Source organism: Cryptomeria japonica, chromosome 10 (genome assembly GCF_030272615.1).
Source record: "Cryptomeria japonica chromosome 10, Sugi_1.0, whole genome shotgun sequence".
Taxonomy (NCBI): domain Eukaryota; kingdom Viridiplantae; phylum Streptophyta; class Pinopsida; order Cupressales; family Cupressaceae; genus Cryptomeria; species Cryptomeria japonica.
The window spans coordinates 568,171,474-568,193,237 of NC_081414.1; the positions used below are offsets into that span (position 1 = coordinate 568,171,474).

General features: G+C 38.1%; 1 protein-coding gene across 6 annotated transcripts in view; it reads left to right on the top strand.

Moving 5' to 3' along the window:
- LOC131027731 (uncharacterized) overlaps window positions 1–21,764 on the top strand; it is a 93,170-nt gene that overhangs the window by 2,939 nt on the left and 68,467 nt on the right. The window lies entirely within an intron of this gene.

Below are 21,764 nucleotides of genomic sequence, written 5' to 3' on the forward strand. Positions count from 1 at the left end.
AGGAATTGTTTTTGATAATATCATTTATTGGCTATTAAAATTAGAATGGACAACTATGCAAAGTGACCCAACTATGTGTAACGTAAATCATCCCTGAAGTATAAAATAATATTTGTTATTGATGTCTTATGACATGATGTAAGCTGTTGAACGAATTCTCTATTTTCATTCAGAACAGTTTCAATGCCTCCAGTCTATAATGCAGTCGCACAAAAGATATGAATCTCTTGAATATTTTGATTGTCAAACGTGTGCTTATCATAGTGGTTTTGGTCATTATTGTATCTCATTTTAAGCTACATATTTTTGCATATTCTAATCTTGAATATCCTCTCATTTTGTTAATTTCTGTACCATTTTAGCTTCCCTTCCATGTTGTTCTTTAGTGTATGTTCACTGTAACAATGTTTATTTTAAACCATTGAGAGCACAAAAACAAAATGATCTATCATTTCTAGCACCTTGCCGTTACTCTGTTTCTGTCTTCTATTTATCAATGTCTTATATGCTCTAATAATATCTGCTAACAAACTATCAACCATCTATCCTTATTGCCCATTAGCTTTTCTATCTTTATTTTTCAAAATTTTCCATTTAGCTTTATAGATCCTTTAATTTTTTTTTGGTTGGAGTCTCTCGGTGTTTTAATCCCCTATATTGTTCTTGGTCTTGTTGCATGTAATTCTTTTTAATTCCATCATACAAATTATATCATGGACCTTTTCACCTGTTTTGCAACCCATTCCCGCTTTCTTATTTGTAATCCAATGTCCTTTCTTCATTTATGTAAAGTTCCATAGTAGTTGAAATTGCTGTTTTTTCCCAATTAATTCCAGCTAATCAGCTTTTGCCTCCCATGCCAATTTTTTCTTTTTCAAATCACGACATTGATTTAACTGGTCAACTTGATTTTTGACCAGTTTTACAGCAGGTTTATTGAGGAAAACCATGATTTTTTCCTGACAGAATGGCAATTTCTTGGTCAACAAAACTAGGGTTTCTGGGGTTTTTCTAGTTTCTGCCGTGTTTATTTTCCTAAGCCTAACCCTAAAGTTTTCTTCATAAATTGTCAAAAAATTTAGGGTTTCTTGATTTTTTCTAATTGCTGTAGTTATTTTTTCCTAACCTAACCTGCTTTTTTCTTGATTCTTTCCCAAATAAATCCCAATTAATTGAAAAAATCTTAATCTTTTGGTTTGCCAATTTATGCCTAAGAAAGATTTTGGCTTCTATGATAGAAAGAATAGCTATAGGATGTTCCTATGAAGGAAATAGCATGATCAGGAAGCTTTACTTGGTAGCTGTACAGTGCCTCATTACATGGCCAAACCAAAGAGCTAATGCCACTTAACTCTGTTTTGGAGAAAACCTGTTATTTATCTCTACGTACAACTTCAAGTGACTCCTTTTTACAAAGTAAAATCAGATGATAGTCATTAATTGAAGGCCAAAAGTACATAGAAACGTCTTCTAGCAAAAAAGTAGTTGCTCATCTGATAACCTAACATCCACCAAACTAGTATACAACTAAATTTAAACTTTGTAATTATAGTCTTGAGATGAGGTACAATCTTTAGATTAAGAAATATTAGTTTGCAAGTTATGTTTCTATGAACTTGATTCCACTGATAATCACCTAACAAAATGGCAAAAACCATGATTGTTGTGAGTTCTAATTTAAGTATGTTTAATGGGCGAGTGCTATGATGACAACTATGCATAATGCACATTGCATAAAGAACAAGTAGTATGACTATGGATCATATTACCCAACTGGTCTTGTCATAGGTCCTCATTGAACTGTCATTTGCACCTTTGCATTTCTTAAATCTTCCATGAATATTCTATTGATTAATCATAAATATCTATTCCATGTTTAAGACTTTTAACAATAACACCATATATAGCAAGTTCTTTCTAAATTGATCTAGCTAGGAAAGTTTTACTATGATTTAGGTGAAATGCTATAATTTCATGTGCGCATGTACAATTTTTATTGATAGACATAGAATATATACATACATATAGTAGTTCAAAACCAGTGTGATATTAGCAATCACTACAAGCAAGGATAATTTACAATGATTGCACTTGATATAGGAGCAAAGAATAAGCCATATGAATATGCCTCTATAGCAAAGCGCAACAGCAAAGAAAGGTAAAGTTTTATGTAACAAGTACAAGGGAAGCAAATCAGCTAGCAAAGGCAAAAAAATTTAAAGTATGAACATTCTAAGATAAATTTGGCTTAGGCAATATAAGAACTGCTATTATTTTGGAAAAGCCTGGTTGTGGTGTGAAAAATCACAAAAAAAAGAGTAGAATTTTCTAGTTTAAAGGATGAAAGGCATTAAGACAATTATGTTGGAAGGGACATGATACTAGTTACAAAAACATTGAAAAAGAAAATAGGAGTTGTAGAGTCTTTTATTGCTTCATCAGGTACCAAGTGTGTCTAAAGAGTCATAGTAAAGTATTTATTGACTGAAATGCCATAGTGCTCATGAGTCCATGACAAACAAAAAGGATTAGTTTGCTTCACTGGATGATAGTTAATGACTGGGAGAGATAGTTCCAGAACGATAGGTGACATATAATCAAAGACCAAGGAACAATCCCGTTCAAGATGCCTAATGGATGTAACATATGCACTAGACACAAACCAAAATTTGTTGTGAGAGAAGAACAAGGAAACATTCAAGATTCAATTTGATGGAGACAAGTGTCTCATAGAGGACAAGAGGAACTACCACAGTGTTAAAAAAGGTGTGGAAGAAGGTGATGTTAACAGAAGTTATACCATAACAACAGAAAAAGAAACATTAGCAGCTGCAAACAGCTCCAAAACAGTCAGTTCTAGGCTTCTAGCACTAAAATATCCTTATCTTAGATACAAAAATTATGCAATTATGAAGAAACTCTATATGATTACTATGTTACATAGGGATGCGTTCTTACCCCCTGACTGGTATCCCCAGGACAGCGGAATGGAAGGGATGCCCCCTATCTCTGAGGAAATAGAATGGTGTTCATTGGGGCCTAATATCCTTGGGACGTCTGATATGTATCTCAAATGTCTCAGTGACAGGCAGACATCGCTTTGGACTAAATTTTTTTAACGAAAAAAATTCTACTGTACAAAGAGAAAATGTATGATTTCATTCAACACTGGAAAGAAAGTGTAAAACTTTTTAATGAGTGCATACAGCTGTAGAATGAATGTGTACAATTTTTGAATGCCTGCATACAACTGTAGAATGAAGTGTAATGATAACTTACATTTCTTAATCATTCCATCAATGGGAATTGTGTTGCTTCATTCAACTATGGGAAGAAAGTTTACAGTTGTTGAATGACTGCATACAATTATAGAACAAAAATGAACCCTCGTTGAATGGCAACATACAGTTGTTTCTCTTTTCATCAATGGGCAATTCCATGACTGCATACAGCTGTAGGAGAGCAGACAATTATAAAATGAGAGTATACATGAGTGGAATGAGTAAAAGCTTGATCATACAGTTGTAAAGTGAAATCACGCATATGTCAATATCTATATTGCTGTCCTGAAAAACTGCTCCAGTGGACTGTGGACCCTAAAATTTGTCTTGCCACTGTCCCCAAAATGCCATATAACAGATTATGATCATAGTTTGCCCCTAATTTGGTAGGGGAAAGGTATTTTAAACTTTAAAGCTTTGTTTCTAGGTAAGCAGATAGGAATATATTGAACATAGGGGCAAAATGAGCAAATGTGGAAGTGGCATTAGTGAAAGATTCCTACAAGAACTTCATCATTGGCATTTATTAATTAGGTAAGTTTTTTTTTAACTTTCTCAAGTAAAACTCAGATCTGCTTGAAACATTTAACGAGCTCAGAGCTATGCTTGAGAGACAAAGTCGCAAGAAGATTAGGGCTCTTAGGAAAAATAATGGGGAAGAACACAAGTTTAATGTTCTATTATGAAGAGGAAAATACAGTATTATCGTAGAGATGGCTAGAGCATGCAGTAGAGCAGAAATCTCTCCAACTTTTGGAACGAAATAGTGTTTACATCATTCTATGTACTCGACATAAGCCCTAATAAGTTAATGTTAAAAAGAAGATGTGGAGTGGTAGGAACCATTGGTACATCATGTTAGAATATTTGATTGTTATACATAAAGGTTCCCTGATGTAGCAAGAAATGATAAAATTGTTGGTAGAGATGTTGCCTTTAGTGTGAAGGTCATGACCAAGAAGAATCAAGCTAGGTTGTTGCACCATGGCTGGTAGAAAGACAAAGATAGAACGAAAGACGTGACGAAAGAAGAGGAAGGCAGTCTAAAACATGATATTGGGACCAGTCTGCATATAGCATGTTGAAGAGGAAGTAGTGACAAATCATATTAAAAAACCAAGAATCCAATGAGTAGCTAAAAATTGCGAGGGATTCAAAGCCACAAGAGAGACCTCATGCCAAGGAAGAAGTATAAAAGCTATGAAAGTTGCAATATCCAACTTTACATCAAGTCAATTTTGTCATGATAGTGATATTTTTGAATTCATAGCATCCTAGCTCATTTGTCAAAGCGCATGGGTAACAAGAATGGGAAATAGAAATGCAGGGAGAATATAATACTATAGAAGGAAATGAGATTGGGGTTCTTGTTAAATTGTAACAAAGGGATGTAAATAATTATTCTCATTTTGCTTTTAGTTTTGGTATATGACCCATGGGCCATCTCTAGTACTGTAGTGTTAGATCATGTTATGGGAAAATGGAAGCAATTGTTGAAATTAGTAGCTAGCTCGGATTATGCTAGCCCAGATCATTAAACTTTAATGTTGCTAAAAGCAATTAAAGTCTGATTATTATTCATACACTTAAATTCATATAAGGCTGGCCCTATTTGGGCGTATAAGCAATGTGTAACGTGTTCTAGGGCAGGACCCAAATTGGGTGGTTAAGCAAACATAATATAACGTGTAATAACTTCATTATGAGGCAGGACCTATTGAGCGATCTAATTGTAAAATGTAAAACATATAAGCAAGCCGACTTGCTAACTTGACACCTCAAGGCAAGTATATAATCAAGTAAATTGTATGGCATTAAACACAATTATCACAACAGCGAATTATCTCTGCAAGACTAGTGAATTTCTCCAGCATATAATAAGCGAAGTTCTTTCATAGAGGCAGCGATCCATTATTCATGAACTGCAAGTCTGAGAGCAGCAAATATCATCCTTGGTCAGCAAATTCACTTGCATAATCTGTGCATGACAGCGAACAGACTTCTGAGACCTTGCAGATAAGTTAATGCTATTGTTTGTGCCCTAGTTTCATGTCATCATTCTGCTGTTCTGAGTCATCTGCTGCTTCAAGTGTTGAAGCAAAATTGTAATGTTACATTCTGTTTCTGCATAATAAAGGTTGAGATTTTTTGCTCGGTTTTTCACCTCCAAGAGGGAGGTTTTCCCAGGGCACTCTTGTGTTCTGTGTGTGCATTGTGTTGTTTTCTGTTCATTGCTATCAGTCTGACCTAAAAATAACAGCAATAACTATGCTTGCAATCTGTTATGATTTTGGTTTGTATTTAGAGTGAGAAGTAAAATTTATTATTTCTTTTTAATTGAAAGTGTATTCACTCATGTGAGTCCTATGAGTTATAGTGAATCTTGTCATAGAGGTCATAATGAAGGAGTTGCAAAGAATAATCTGGAAGTTATCAAACATAGTGCTGTAGAGGGTTACAAAGAATAATTAGAAACTCATAAAACATATGACATGCAATAGGGAGTTGCAAAGTATCTTGTCATGTACACCAAGGCTGTCATGTGCTGCTACTTATTGCTATACTCTATATAGAATTCAATATTTGATTCTTCTTTGAGTTGATGTTTTTGATTAATGGTAAAATAGGTTTTGAAGGGACCCAAAACCCTAAACGAACGGATTTTAGTTGGGATCCGAAACCCAATAAAAGAATGCTGCTAAAAGCTAGAACACATGCAACCAACAAGAAGACAAGTAGGTTTTGAAGGGCACTTGAGCCCTTTTACAACACAAGTAGGTGAAGGGCACCTGAAACCCTCAACAAAAAGTTGAAGGAGCAAAAAGATGGACACTAAACCATCTTTGAACCTTTCCAACCACCACGGGCACCCTTAACTAGGGAAAGAGAAGAAAGAGAAGTCAGGTTATGCTTTGGAAAATCTCTCTTCCTACACTGCACAACTACCCAAGAAATATCACCCCCATAATGTAAAGAGCATGGAGAGGTAGGAGGACAATCAACCAATGGCGTCGGCGAACCATCAGTATGCAACAAACCATTAGCCGAAGGAGCAGCCAATGGCCCAAAGCAGCCTGCGACAAACCAACAACACCAATCGCCAGCGAATTAGCATACATCGAACAACTAGCCAATGGGCCTGAACCAGCCTGTGGTGAACCAATAGTCGTCGGCGCATTAGGATCAACCACTGGCTTGACCCCAGAAACACCAACATGAATCATTTAATTGGTTGCAGCAGTCACATTCTCATCCCCCAAATCATCCTCAAAATCATAAAGTTTTCCCATAGTAAGATGCTCATGATGAGCATTTTTCCACCAAGTCACATCAGTATGCTGATTTTTGACGATCAGCTACAAGGTGACCAGTAGCAAAACATCTCCTACAATGAAAAGGGAGACCCTTGTAATCAAGAATTTGAGACCAATGTCTATCCCCAACCATCAAAATAACCTCACCAGACAAATCTTTTGAGGTATCTATGTCTACAAGAATGTAGGCAAAGGTAGGATGATCAAAGACTAAAGAAGAAGCATCAACCTTAATAAACCTCCCAATAGCATTACCAATTCAAAGCAAGACTTATCCCAATACTGAAGAGGCAGATTAGGAAGGCTAACCCAAGTAGGAAAGACACTAACAGATTCAAAAAGAGGGTTGAAAGAAGGGAACCAAGGCCTAAGGGGAAGTGGATGCTTACTAGATGGTAGGCTGTTCAAATAACAATAGGTGCAAAATAACTTTGCTCTCAGGGTGACAGGAATTCAACAAAGTAGATAGTATATATTAATATGACAGGAACTTCCAGAACTCAAGAACTGAGCAACAAACCATACGTTTAGGGAGAAACAATCAACAAATGAGGCAGTGAAACAATCAACAATTCTGACAACAACCAAATGCTAATTTTACTTCTGCAGCACAAAGTGAAATGAATACAAGCATTAAACACAATCTTATTCAAAACCTTGGAGGTCAGACATACACACATTCCCTGCTACCCAAGTCGGCTCATCCAATTCCCTTCTCGTCACCTCTTTGTCTTCACCCCAAAACCCGTCTTCCTCGTCTGCCAATCGATTGTGAAAACAGGCCGACCCACTTCACACAGTCATGTCCGATCACAGACCTTTTTAATTCCCTTCAATCCAAATCCCATTGGTCTCTTGCCAAAACATAATTGATTTGCCATGCTCTTTCTTTTTTTCCTGACCTACACCTCTCCCCCGTATTCTATTCGGTTAGTTTTACTTTTTCCACCGTTCATAACTGTCAACAATCGGATGGAAGAAGGAACCGTTTGGATCAAAGGAGTCAACATGAAACAAACACTTAGCCCAACAAAACACAAACAAATAACACAAAACCAAACACGAAAACGGAAAGAGGGACAATGCCCCTGCATCAGGCTCCCTGGGTGAGATGTTTGGGAGCGTAGCTCGCAAAGGAAGGTGGGTAGTATAACTACCCTTTCTAGCTGTCATCAACTTGCAGCACGCCACCTATGCTTAGAATCAACAACCTCTATTGATTCACATCTTTTGTTTCTTCCAGCATGTGAGCGGAAGAGTGCCTCCTTTACATAGTGAGATGAACGCTTGTGGATTCATGTTCGCTTGTGGATTCATGTCCACCTGCATTTAACTACTCCCAAGTTCTTCCCCTTGCATTCACTGTCCAAAAATTAACTCCTTTTTTACATGGAGCTTCGCATTGCTGTACCTTTCCCATTCTTGGCCCATGTTACAAGAATCAATTTCATCACCAGTGTAAACAAAATGTGAGAAAGTACTCATGGTGTTTCAAATGTTTCTTGTCTCCACTGTTGCACTATGCTGTTTGGCTCCCTCATACCTCTCCATTGCATTCATTTCACATTCATGTAAAGCAACTTAAGCTGTATCAAAGGATTGTGAAAACAAAAATACTACCTCTCCATCCTCTGCTGCAATGTTTGTCCCATTTCCTGTCAGTACAGGCCACTCTTCTTCAATGGCTGCAATTTGAAGTAACATATCATCTTCGGTATTTTGTTTTATTTTCTCCACACTTTGTCCATGAAGACTATGAACAATCTTGGCTGCTGCCCCAACATGTGCTTCTTGCTTAGCTAATGTAATCTGGTTATCCTCTTCTCCTGCTGGCTGCCCTACGTGCAAATCAGCACCATTCACATCTTTGCAACATTCAGAAAAATGATGAAACACTTTCTTAGTTGCTGCTGCAACTTCTCCTTTCTGCCTGTAATCTACAAACTCTTTCCCACTTACCAACATCACCTTACCATTGCCCCTATGGCTGTCCTCTTTTGGCTCTTGTAAAGGCAACTAGGTATGTTTAGTTCCATCCTTCTCAATAGTATAAGTATTATTTCTACCATCATGCACTGCATTCCGGTCAAAATTCCAAGGTCTACCATGCAACATGTCGCACACATCCATAGGCATGATATCACACACAACGCTATCTTTATAGCTTCCTTTTTGAAATTCAACCAAAGCTTGCTTATCTACCAATAAATGATGCCCTTTTTGTAACCAAGAAACTTTGTAAGGTGTAGGATGTTTAATTCTCTTAAGACCTAGTTTATCCACCATTTCCATAGCCACTAGAGTATCAGTACTACCGCTGTCTATAATAAGTTTGCAATAGTTACCTTTAGCCTTGCATTTTGTCTTCAATAATGCTCTTCTTTGTGTTTTTTCTTAACTCTCCTTTGGTGGCTTCAACAATACTCTTTTTAAGAGAAAAGATTCTCTTGTCTCAGGTTCTTCAGTATGATGAGAAGGCGATCCTACACTTTCTCGATCTGATTGCACAATCTGATTCCTTCTTTCAGGCTTTGTACTTCCTTGTAGAAATTCAGGGCACTCCCAACTTTTGTGGCCAGCATACTGATTGTTCTTAAAACATTTACCCAAGAAACCTCTTCCTCTTCCTTGACATCCATCTCTTCCGAATGATCTACCTCCTCTGTTTTGATAGCCTCCTCTTTATTGATTTTCCATTAGAACTATTGGTTCTCTCATCTTGATGTTGCTACTGTTCTATATTAGCATACTGCCATCTTCCTCCATAGCCTCTTCCTTTACCTTTTTCTTGTCGGCTTTGCTTTCTCATAAGCTTCTCCCCTGCCTTAATGGCAAACTGATAGGCTTCTTCAAGAGATCTCAGGGACACTAAACTCAACTCATCCTGCGGATTGTATTTCAAACCATTTGTTAAATTTTTGATCAGATTTATATATATATATGGTATTTTAAATTTTTATTGTCACTTTAGATTTAATCCAATATTATATTTCTATATGTTTCAATTTACAGAATATAATTGTATTACTGATATTTTGATTAATCTCTGTTTTTGAATTATTCACAGTAATATCTATACATATATTTCAGCATTTACTTTAATGCTGATCACACTATATATATCTGCAGAATATCGATTGCACTTGTAATAATATCAATCAATGATATTGACAGCACTTATATTGATCTTCACCTTCGTATATCGACTGCACCTTATCGTATCGACTGTTGTATCTATATACCACCGAATGTGATAGTGCTGATATATCTATGCTTTTGTGGACCGCACAGAGTCACGGCTCTATGTGGAACTGACATAGTTCCACATAGAGTCGTGACTCCTATGTGGAGCCATGCCAATCAATAGCGATCAATAATAAGTGATGTTTAACCACAATTTGCAATCAGTATAATCAGTTAACCGATAACATGTAATGATAACAATATTAATCATAGTACATACAGATTGATATATATAAATGTAATCGTTGCTATGTATAATTAGTAATATAAAGCTATTACTAATTATACATAGGATCGATAGCATGTATGATTCGATAGTTATATAGATGATTAAATCGATCGCATACAGTATATTGATCTATGATCAGAATGCAAGGATACAAGAGAAAGATTAATCATGCAAATGTCTAAGGCCGTAAGGCCAGTTAGACATTTGAATGGTTAGGGTCATCCGACCGTTGCTACCTAACTTTAACACCATTAAGGTATCTTGCTACCTTTTCCATGTCCTCTTCACTATGGCCCGATCTAATCACCAACTTGTAAAACTAAGGATAAACACGATCTCTTCAGTTAGACATATCTTTCTGCTTAAGATTTTGCAATATTTTGAATAGATTAGTTTGGTAATCGACTAGAAGAAACTTAGCTTTCAATTTGGCAACCATCCTATCCCAAGAATTTATCATCTCCTTATTCCTCTTTTGTCTTTCCGATTGAACATAATCCCACCACATAGTGGTGTGGCCTTTCAACCAAGTATAGACAAACTTGACTCTTCTTTCTTCCGCAACCCCTTCGCACTCAAAATATTTGTCAAGATCATTGATCCAATCAATGAGTTCCTCTCCATTGAGGCTTCCAGAATAGGTGGGAATCTCTATCCTTGGCCTGGCTCCAACACCCATGATTACTTTTATTACTCTCTCTTCAACTCCTTTCGGTTCTGCCAAAGCATTATCGACTTCCTAAGGCTCCTCATCTTCCTCAACTTCACTAACATCATCAGCAACTACTCTCCTCTGTGCTTGCTCGATTGCATCCAATCTTGCTGTAATGTTCTTTAACATCTCAAGTATCCCTTCATCATGGCCTCTTCAAACAACCTCCTCCTCTAGCACCTCCTCTGTGCATTTTTCTTGGTGGCATTTTGACCAATCCCTCACGTTCCTAGTCTCGTATAGCTTTGATACCAAAATGATGGCAAGTTGTTCAAATAAACAGGTGCAAAATAACTCTGCTCTTAGGGCAATAGGAATTCAACAAAGTAGATAGTATATATTAATATGACAGGAACTTCGAGAACTCAAGAACCGAGCAACAAACGATACGTTTATATGAGATGGTGAAACAATCAACAAATCCGACAACAGCCAAATGCTAATTTTATTTCTGTATCACAAAGTGAAATGAATACAAGTATTAAATACAATCTTATTCAAAACATTGTAGGTCTGACATACACACATTCCCTGCTAGCCAAGTCGGCTCATCCAATTCCCTTCCTGTCGCCTCTTTGCCTTCACCCCAAAACTCGTCTTCTTCCTCTACCAATCGGCTGCCAAAAACATAATCGATCTTCCCTACTCTTTCTTTTTTTTTCCTGACCAATCCCTCTCCCCCGTATTCTGTTTGGTTAGTTTCACTTTTTCCATCGTCCATAACTGTCAATAATCGGTTGCAAGAAGGAACTGTTTGGATCAAAGGAGTCAACATGAAACAAACACATAGCCCAACAAAACACAAACAAAGAACACAAAACCAAACACGAAAACAAAAAGAGGGACGATGCTCTTGCATCATTACCCCACAACCAAACACGACCTTCGAGCACCCGAGCCCTATCATTCTTAGATTGAAAGGCCACCACAAAAAAACCTCTAGCAGTAGGATAAAGTTCAATCCTTTCATCAATAGTGGGTCACCAAGAATTTGAAATCCATTTGTTCAAATTAGGAAGGGAAAGCCATAAACCATTAAATCTGCAGATAAGAGCAACGTGGGAGAAGTAGTCTTCATTCTCTAATACCGCCTTTCCACAAACAACAGTTGGGGTAGAGGAAGAGCAACGGAAGGGTTTACCCTTATGAGAGGGATGAGTAGGAGGAGGCATTTTACCACCAGAATAACCAACTGCCTTAGCAAAGGAAATGGCTACTGGGGAAGGGGTAGGAGCATCCACATGCAGCAAACCAGACCCTAAAGGTGGGAAATCAAACGCAATAGGGATACTACCATTCGTAGGCAACAAACCAGCTAATGGTGACCCATCAACAACCATTGACGGCGAACTAGCAGTGTGCAACAAACCATTAGCCGAAGGCAAACAAGCAACCATTAGGCCTGTTGTGACCATTTCACACATCGCCCCATTAGAATGGGGACCCCCTCTTTTTCGTTTGGTTTTGCCCGCTCTTCTCTCTGCTTTTTAGGATTTTGAGTGAGGTCTGTCTGGACTAGGTCTAAACCCTTGGGGTTTCTTTTGAAGGTGTTTTTAAGACAAGTCCAGTTGAATTTTGAAAGTTATTACGCATCCTCCTGAGGATGGATTACTGAAGTCAGGGTTGTCTTAGGTCAAGTCAGGATTCTGTTTGGGATAAATTCAAAGTTTTGTCTAAATGCTAAGTATTTTGAGGGTAAATTGTACATTTTGTCTGGGTAAGTTTTGACCAAATAATTTTTGGAAGCAAAATGACTAACCCTGACCTTGAAGATGACCTAATCCTGCATGATAAAGTGATTGATTGATGAAATTTTGAAGGTTTAAAGAGAATTCGCTCCTGTCCCTCTCTTAGGGACCAGGGCGAAAATATTATTTAATGCATTTTTGTCTCTAACTTGTTTAAATTGTCTTGTGCAGGGTTGCCAAGGGAGTCAATTGGACATGAACTGAAGATTTTAAGGATTTTTGAGGTTTGAAGATGATGATTTTGAGTGATTAAGACAAAATCGCTCTTGTCCTTCACTGAAGGACCAAGGCGAAATGGCTTATCAGGGTCATTCTTGACCTTGGTTGATCAAATTGGAGCGTCGAAGGCACAAGGAAGAATGAAATGAGCATAGTTGAATATCCAGACTTAGTCAAAAACGGTGAAAAGTTGAACTTTTTGTCTAACAAGACAAAATCGCTCCTATCCCTCACCAAGGGACCAGAGCGATTTTCTCCAAACACACCTTTTTGAGACCTTTCCTAGACTTCGGTTCTCGTTCATGGCATGTAAAAAGATGATATTTTCTTCAGCGAAGGAAATTTGAAGTGAAAAGTAAAAGGATTTGGCCTTGAGAGCAAAAATCGCTCCTGTCCCTCACTGAAGGACCGGAGCTTGAATTCCAAATTTGCATTATCCTCATAAGATTTAAGTGATTTCGCGACTTGGAGAGATCAAGAGAATTATGTTTTATTCGTTGAATATAACTTGAACGGGCTACGAAGGAGAAAATTAACCTAATTGACAAGTTCTCTCCTGTCCCTCACCAAGGGACCAGGGCGATTTTCAAATGAAGCTCCTGTCCCTCTCCAAGGGACCAGAGCGATTTTCCAACAAGACAAATATCTGGCAAGGGATATGCAAGTTTCGTGCTTGAGATGAATAAAGGAGGGCATAATCAACCCATTGAGGATAGTTTTGAAAGTTAGCAAGGCATTAATAAGCTCATAATGGCCAAGGCGCTCCTGTCCCTCTCCAAGGGACCAGAGCGATTTTCCCTCAAGACAAGTTTTTGGCAAAAGGAAAGCAAGTTTCGCGTTTGCGGTGGGTGAAGGAAGACACAATCGATCCATTGAAGATAATTTTCGAAGCTAGCAAAACACAAGTGAGCTTATAATTACAAAATCGCTCCTGTCCCTCTCCAAGGGACCAGGGCGAAAAACACTTTAGCTAACCTTCCTCCAAATTTGGACGAATCCAAGTCAAGACGCAAGGTTAAAATGATATTTTAAAGGGTTTCATGGAGGAATGAAGTAACAAAGACCACCAAGTTGATGAGAAAGGGTGAGATCGCTCCTGTCCCTCACCAAGGGACCAGAGCGAAATCTTCAAATTTGCCTAGTTGCCTAACATTTTGGAATGCTACTTTCGTTTCCAAGGCTCAAGATGGAATAGAGAATGATGTTTTACGCCTTGAAGGAAATTAGATGTCGATGTGGTTAGAGGATTGTGCAATAAACTAAAAATCGCTCCTCTCCTTCACTGGAGGACCAAGGCGATTTCTATAAAATCAATCATTTCCTTCCGAAACCATGTCCAGGCAAGGGTTGTGCAAAGTGAGAAATGCCTTTCGAAGATGATGAACAAAGAAATTGCCCCAAGAATCGATAATTTTTGGCTCAAATGTAAAAATCGCTCCTGTCCTTCACTGGAGGACCAGGGCGATAATCTTTGGGAGGAACATTTTTGTCTTGGAAAGCAAGTTGAACATGCATAGAACGAACAATAATGATCATTGCCTACCTCACAACTTGATTTGGCAATTAAAAAGACAAGGACCAAGGACAGAAGGATGAAATCGCTCCCGTCCCTCACCAAGGGACCAGGGCGAAAATGGTTCTAAGGAGCATTCATTCCAAAAAATTGAATAGATCAAACTCAAAGTTACGAATAAAAAACCCATTTTGGACGTCCAGGAAGAGATTTTGAACGTGAAAAACAAGAAATGCAAGGCTAAAGTGTATAGGCGCTCCTGTCCCTCTCCCAGGGACCAGAGCGATCTTGATGTCCATTATCTTGCCATGCCTAGGCGCCAATGTCATCTATGACACATTAAATGCCAATTTCGATAAAACCTTGAAATATTTTGAAATTAAATTGACATTTAATAAGTGCGCATAACATTTAATAATTAATTTAAGCCTTTAAAAAATCAAAATTTTTAATTATAAAGGCATTTAAAATTAATTATTATTAAATTAAAAATAAAATTAGAGCGCTTGGGGTATTATTTAATGTTTTTTATCAAGTCGGCCTCTCCTTTTATTTAATATTTGTTTATTTTTGGCCTATTTTCCAAGTCGGCCTATGGGAAATTGCAATGGTGAGCGCCTATATAAGAAAGGTATTTTGAGCAATGTTAATCCACCATTCATCCATTCACTCAAGTGTGATTTGGAGAAGAGTAACAAGGTGCGAAATCTGGTCTGAATTGGAACGAATTTAGTTGAAGGCTAAAGAAGGAGCGAATTTTCCTCAAGGCGTTGAAGGCTAAAGGTGGTGAAGTTGATAAAGGAAGCACATTTTGAAGACTTTGATCTACCTTTTTCCTAGCGAACTTGCTTAATTTTGCATTATTTCTTAGAGTTAGTTCTCAAGAAGAGGTATGGCGAGATCTCCCTTGTCCAAATTTTGAATTTTGAATTCCAAATTGCATAGCTATATTTAGGAAATGATAATTCAAAGATTTATCATGAAGTTTCCTAAATTTAAAACTTAAATCCTTTAATCTAGTCTATATTTCTACATTGCAAAACATGTTACTCATTATGAAATGTGGTGTAGGTGTCAAGATGGCGACCCCAAAGGCAGGAGCATCCACCAGTCGTCCAGCCCTCATGAAGGAAGATCAAAAGAATGAAGAATTGGAGACCAAGATCGTGTCGAAGTGGAGCAACATTGGAGATACCAACTTGGGAAACTTCAGTGTGAAGAAGTTTCGAGAGGTCCCTTACATTGGCAAGCCATCACCTGTCGCAAAGAGAATAATTGAAAGTGGCATCATCAAGGCGGCCGGTTTCCCTCCAGCAGTCCAGTGCCATGAGCTAATGATCGAGTGTGCCCGCCATTATGACCCACAATCAAGATCGATCGTGTCTAAGGAAGGAAACACTTTGGCTTACCTTTCAGAGGAGGCTATAAGTGAGGCTCTCCATCTTCCAGAGCATAGAGATATGATTTACAAAAGCTTAGAAGGAGCCAGGTCCATGTACGAAGATGATCCAGACACTTGCTTGAGCATCATCAAGAATTGGTTACTCAAGAGTTGTCCTCGCCTGAGCAAGATTCCCAACACACCACATAGGATCGACTTCCAGGAAGAGTACAGAGATTTGATAACTTTGCTCAACCGAGTTACAGGGGCTCCTCAAGCCTTCTATTTCGAGAAGTGGATGTTCTACTTCATCCAAGTGATAGTTCAAGGAAAAGGAACGATTCATTGGGCTAGAATGATTAGCCATTGCTTGGACGTGCAGTTAAGAAGACTGAAGGCTACCAAGTCATTCCACATGAGCTCATACATCATATATGCCTTGATCAGAAGTTTTGAATATGCAGGACTACCTCACAGGGGAGTGATCGGAAGAGGGCCCGGAGAAGTCAGAGTTTGTGATTCTTACGTCCATTTGCATCATCCACCTGGAAGTGACTACAAGTTAGTCAATGATACCTTCACGATGAACATCACCAGGACATTGCAAGGCGGGATTCACAATCGACTATCTCAAGATGCACAAGAGCTTGTAAAAAGGTATGGTGCTTGGTTCATCCAATTCCAGAAGTTTACATATATCAGAGTTCATGGGTGTCCTTCACCTCCCTACATGTTGCCGAGATATCCGACAGACAGGATAGTGCTACTTGAGGTGACTAGACAGTTGGCAGCTTATGCAAAGGCATTCAGACACAGGCATGGAAATGGAATTCCTGTGCCGATCATACTAGGAAATTCAGTTGAGGTATGTCCTAATGCTCTAGCCATGGATGACACAGAGAGGGAGTTGGCCTTATATTCATTTTCATTCTTTGCATTGAGAGAGAGTTTTGATCCTTATGGGTATATAGAAGAGATAGTTGGTAGAAAGTACAAGCATGAATTTCAGGTAGAGGACTTTTGGATGAATCTCTCAGATGATTTTGAAGTAAAAAGAAAGATGCATTCCAGATTGCCTTTAGATTTCATCAGGAAATGCAAAATTTACAGAGTGGCCGACCAAGCTCAGGACAGTGGCAGACATCTCCAATCATCTTATGACCGAGAAAGCAAAGCAGTAAGGATAGATTGGAATGAGCCTGAGGTTTTGGACCTAGATGCTTTGATGGCTCCAGTTTTGTCTTGTACTCGCAGATGGGTTGATGTGCAACATCAAGTTGAAGAGATCATCCATCCGATCCAGGACAAGGTGTTTGAGGTGTTATGTACTATTCTTGGCAGAAGGATCGAGGTTGAGACAGACGTGGATCTTCAAGAGTTAGAAGAAAGAGTCAAGGTCATCTTTTGCAAAGATGAGAATGTTATCACAGATGAACAAAGGGATCAAATGTTTGTTACCATGCTCCTGATCGAGAAAATCAAAAAACTTGAACCTGGATGGGACGCGGCTCTTCTCAAGGCTTTCGATCAGGTCATCCACTTGGAGGAACGAATGAGGAATCTTCTCGAGATTCCTATTGCTGAGATTGAAGGAATCGTGTCTAGATTCATTGCATATGCTAAGGAAGAGCATTGGAAAGGGAATAAGGTTCTAGAAGAAAGGTTGTTATAGATGATGTGGCACCTTAATTATCATTGGTCTATGTTTCCTAGATTTTTGTGCCAATTAAATATTTGGCTATGCATTTAATATTGTTCAATAAAAAGGGGACTATTTGTAATAAACCCTAATTAGGGTTTAGGTGTCATAATCTTAGCCATTGATCTTCTTTCGATCTGGGCCGTTCATTGTAATTGAGGATGCTATATATACCCTCACTCATTTTCATTTTGTAATAGGAGAAATTAGAGAAATAAGAGATTAGAGGAGATATTAGATATTAAAGAGAAGAAAGTTATTTTGTAGCAAGATTGAGCATTGAAGAGAGAATTCCAAGCAATTGTTGTCTATTTTGGCTTTGAGATCAATAAAATATTGAATTTATGGTGTTTTATTGCAATTCTTGTGGCTATCTTCATGGTTGTTTGCTTTCTTGAATCATTCTCAGTCGAAGTAGTATTTAAGTTTGCAAGACTAAGTGTTGGGCTTGATCTTTGGCAAGATTCACATTCCAAACCACTAGCTTCTTACTGATTGTAAGGACGCCTTGTGTGGTCAACTGGAAATATTTGGATTGCTTAAACCTTCACTCATTATTGAATCATTGATATGTACCTTCATGGTAGTGCCTATGATTCTTGATGATTTGAAAATCATTATTCACCTTAGAAGATGGCATCAGTTTCAGTAAAGTTGTAATTCCTTGGCAATACTGGAGTTGGTCGAATCCTGCCAAGTCTAGCCTACATTGAGTCATTCTTAGGATTAGATTAGAATCTATCTCTTGCAAACCTTACCTTTTGATCTTTTTTGGAATTCATTAGTATTAGGGAATTCTGTTCTTGCAAATTCGGATACGTAAGGCCCCTTGATGAAACAACATTCACAACGACCACTGGTGCTTATCCACACGTAGAGACCCTACATCAAAGAACCTTGGAGTCATCCTGATTGATCCTTTCTCGCGACATCTTCAGCAATCAGAGGCTTTATTCAAGAGAGGATAAGGTACCCTTGGGTATTTTATTCTGTGTTAGGCAGTGTACAAAATACACGTCAACAAGGCCCAAATCAGCCTGTGGCAAACCAACAACAACAGTCGATAGTGAATCAGCAACATGTAGAGATGACGAACAAGCAACCAACAGGCCCAAACCAACTTGCAAGTAACCAACAATCACTGCTTCTGTGAACCTGCAACACACAAACCATTAGTAGAGGATGAACAAGCAGCCAACTGGCCAAAAGCAAACTGCGACCCAGTAGCAGCAGAAAGCAACCCTAGGGTTTCAATAGAGAGTGGGAAAGCCTGAGAGAATGTATTTTGAGCCCTTCTAAATTCTTGTTGTATCTATTTTTATATTGCAAATTCTAAAAAAAAATAAAAATGAAAATGAATAGAAAATTTGAGACAAGTATAGGAATTGAGAATTGCTGTAATATTTAAATTGATTTACGTTTGAAATTTGTTACATAATTGAAAGTTGAAACTGTTGGAAATCAAAATCTAAACTCCCCAAAAATGAAAATGAGTTGACAAGAAGAAAAATGAAAATTGTGGTTGTAGCCTGTAATTTTATTGAAGATAAAGCATAGTACATTGGAGAAAACTTTCCTGAGAAGACATGGATTCTAGCTCAGTCCTCCATGAGAACTATGGGTGCTACTTTTGACTTGGAGAACTGCCAAAGGGACAAGACTGAACAAATGAGCATGATGGAGACTTCTTGGTCAGTAATATTTCCATGAGATTCGGGAAGTTTATGTCTCTTGGGACAGAAATGATGAGTATGCATCTAATTTGAATGCAGAATGGAATAGCCATTGCACTTTCGAAGATGTGTCATCAATTGAAAGGGAGAAATTTATTCATGACAGCCTGACATTGGGAGAAGATGCTACACAATGTGCCCTGAACAATGGTGATTATGAGGGTATTTTTTTTAATAACTGTTAATCCGTTGGCTGATAACAATCATTTCGATGTCTTTGTTTCTGATAAGATAAAAAGGGAAACAAGGCCCCCTACCCTTACAAAGCCTAAAGGTGAGAGTTCACAACAACATTAAAGCAAGAAGCCCAAAGGCAATAGTCGACAATCAAAATAAACAATTAGAGCCCTTAGGCTAGATCAAACAGCAGGAGGACCTAGAAACAACACCAAAGAACAAAACAACACTAACCAGAAATAGTTGGAGCACTTGATCACTAGTGAGTCAAGGAGCCAACTAAGTCCTTTAGACTAGAAGTCACCTCAGCTTCTTCTGAGAGCCTATGCCTTTGTTGAATTGATGGAATATGAGTCTTTTTTTTAGTACTATATTGGATTCATGTAGCAGTTTTACTTCCATTGACCAGTTGGGTCCATCAAATGAGAATATGGAATATAAGGAGGCTCATTTAAGTAATCCAAATGGCTTGGTTGACGATTGGCCTATATTCCAAACTTCATCTTTAATGATAGGATTGGCTATTTTTATAGTCACTAATGCCTAGGAGAAATTAGTATTGATTTTACTAGGGGGAACACTAGTAATGATCTGATTAATCTTGAATAGTAATCCTTTCTTGTTGAGATTTGGGGCCATCTGGGTGTGGTCATCTTCCTAACGTTCATAGTATTTAGCAAGCTTTGTTGAAACTCTGCAAGCACTTGGAGGTGTCTTGTCCACTCCCAAGCACTAGGGATGGTTAAGTGGGTAGTTAAGGGCTAGAAAATTGTGTAGCTTTATGTCATTGTGAAGAGTTGAATAGATGTCAAATGCCTATTGGGTGAGCATTGTTCCAATGCACTATAAATGAAATCTTTTTCCACTTTGGATGAATAATAAAACCTTTTGTATTTGTATATGTTTTTGGAGCTAAGATATGTGTTTAGGGTGACAAATGTCACTAGTTAGGATGGAGTGTATGTGAAAAGGTGTGTTTGTTTTTCTGTGAAGGGCTGTCAATGGAAGGCCTCTCTACTGGGATAAGTTCTCCATAGGTGGTTTAGTGTTTCTATGATTAGCCTTTCTCAGTACTCTTGGGGTGACACTCACTGACCTCTTGTATGTTTTGATAAGCTTCTAGTCTTTTTATGTAATATCTTTGATGATGTAATATCCCTTGCCAATTCTGATATAAAATTCTGATCTTTTTGGCCTAGATATTTCGTCAAACACTTGGCTAACAAGGTCTCAGTTTGCTGGTCTTAGTTTTCAGTTTGATATAAAGGACATCAAACACTAATTCTTCATGAAAGAGCAATTACAAATGACTTGAAATGAAAGTATGATAACCATGAAATGCTTAGACGGCTACCTAGATGTGGAACAAGACAAATGTAGCTCTCAAACATGGACAACTACTAACTGTCATTATGACGAATAGTTTTCATACAACCTCAGAAAATAATTATATAAGATGCAGCCATAAACTCCTTCAACCTTTTTTTTTCATATTGAGCAATATGACATTACAAAGATCAAACACATGGACTGATATCAATTACTATTTCTCAGACTTCCGAGGACAAATGGCAATCATAAACTTATGCACATCAAAATGAAATTTACAATGAATTCTATTTGCAAATGAACCTGAGATAAGGCGTGCAAGCAATATCAAAGTCAATGGTGCCTCCAATGTGATAGTTCGGCCTCCTCCATGAATCGCCCCTGCTGCTGCAACTGAGGTCTGATATAACAATGATTCGGTGGCTGCAAATCCTTATATCTCCCTCAAAAATTAATCGCCCTTCCTTGGCAAGTGGGGCGCTGTCCTTATAGCTGAGATTCGTTGCTAATTAGAAGACTTATGAATAAAATCGAAGGGGCAACAGCTGACTGGTTCGATTTTGATTTAGACTGATAATGCTCTAATTCCTCCACAAAATCGCCTACAAACACCTCAAGATGAATTGCCCTTGGCTCCTACCAATATCGCTGTCCTCAAACTTATCATCCGATGCATCAATGATGAAAAATGAACAAAATCGTGGGGAAGGAGGTAAGGTACGATCTGCTTCAGACTGATATATTAGCTGCAACTTCACTCAATTCTCCTCCAAAATGCATCAAAAGAAATCACCCTCCTGTCTAGATAAGATCGATGTCTTCAAGCCCATGAAAGCATGCACTCATCATGACATATGAGCAAAATCGTGGTAGCTGAAGGTCTGATGCAAAACATCTCAGATCTGATATGAAACTCAATTAGCTCATTATGAAGGACTGAATGTCCCTCACTCTCAAGGCAACCCTTTGGAGGATCTCTCACCTCCTCACTTATGCGGATCAAAGGGAGGTATCGTTCCCTAAGATCAAATCCGCGGACAGCCCTTGGCTCCACAATCACAAACAAGAGAAGATAACAAACAACTGATGATCAATAATGAATTGCCCTCCTCTATTTATTCTTTTCATATCATCATAAGATTCCTTCTAGAAGATCCCCTCCTTATCGGGTTGGTACACTTTATTA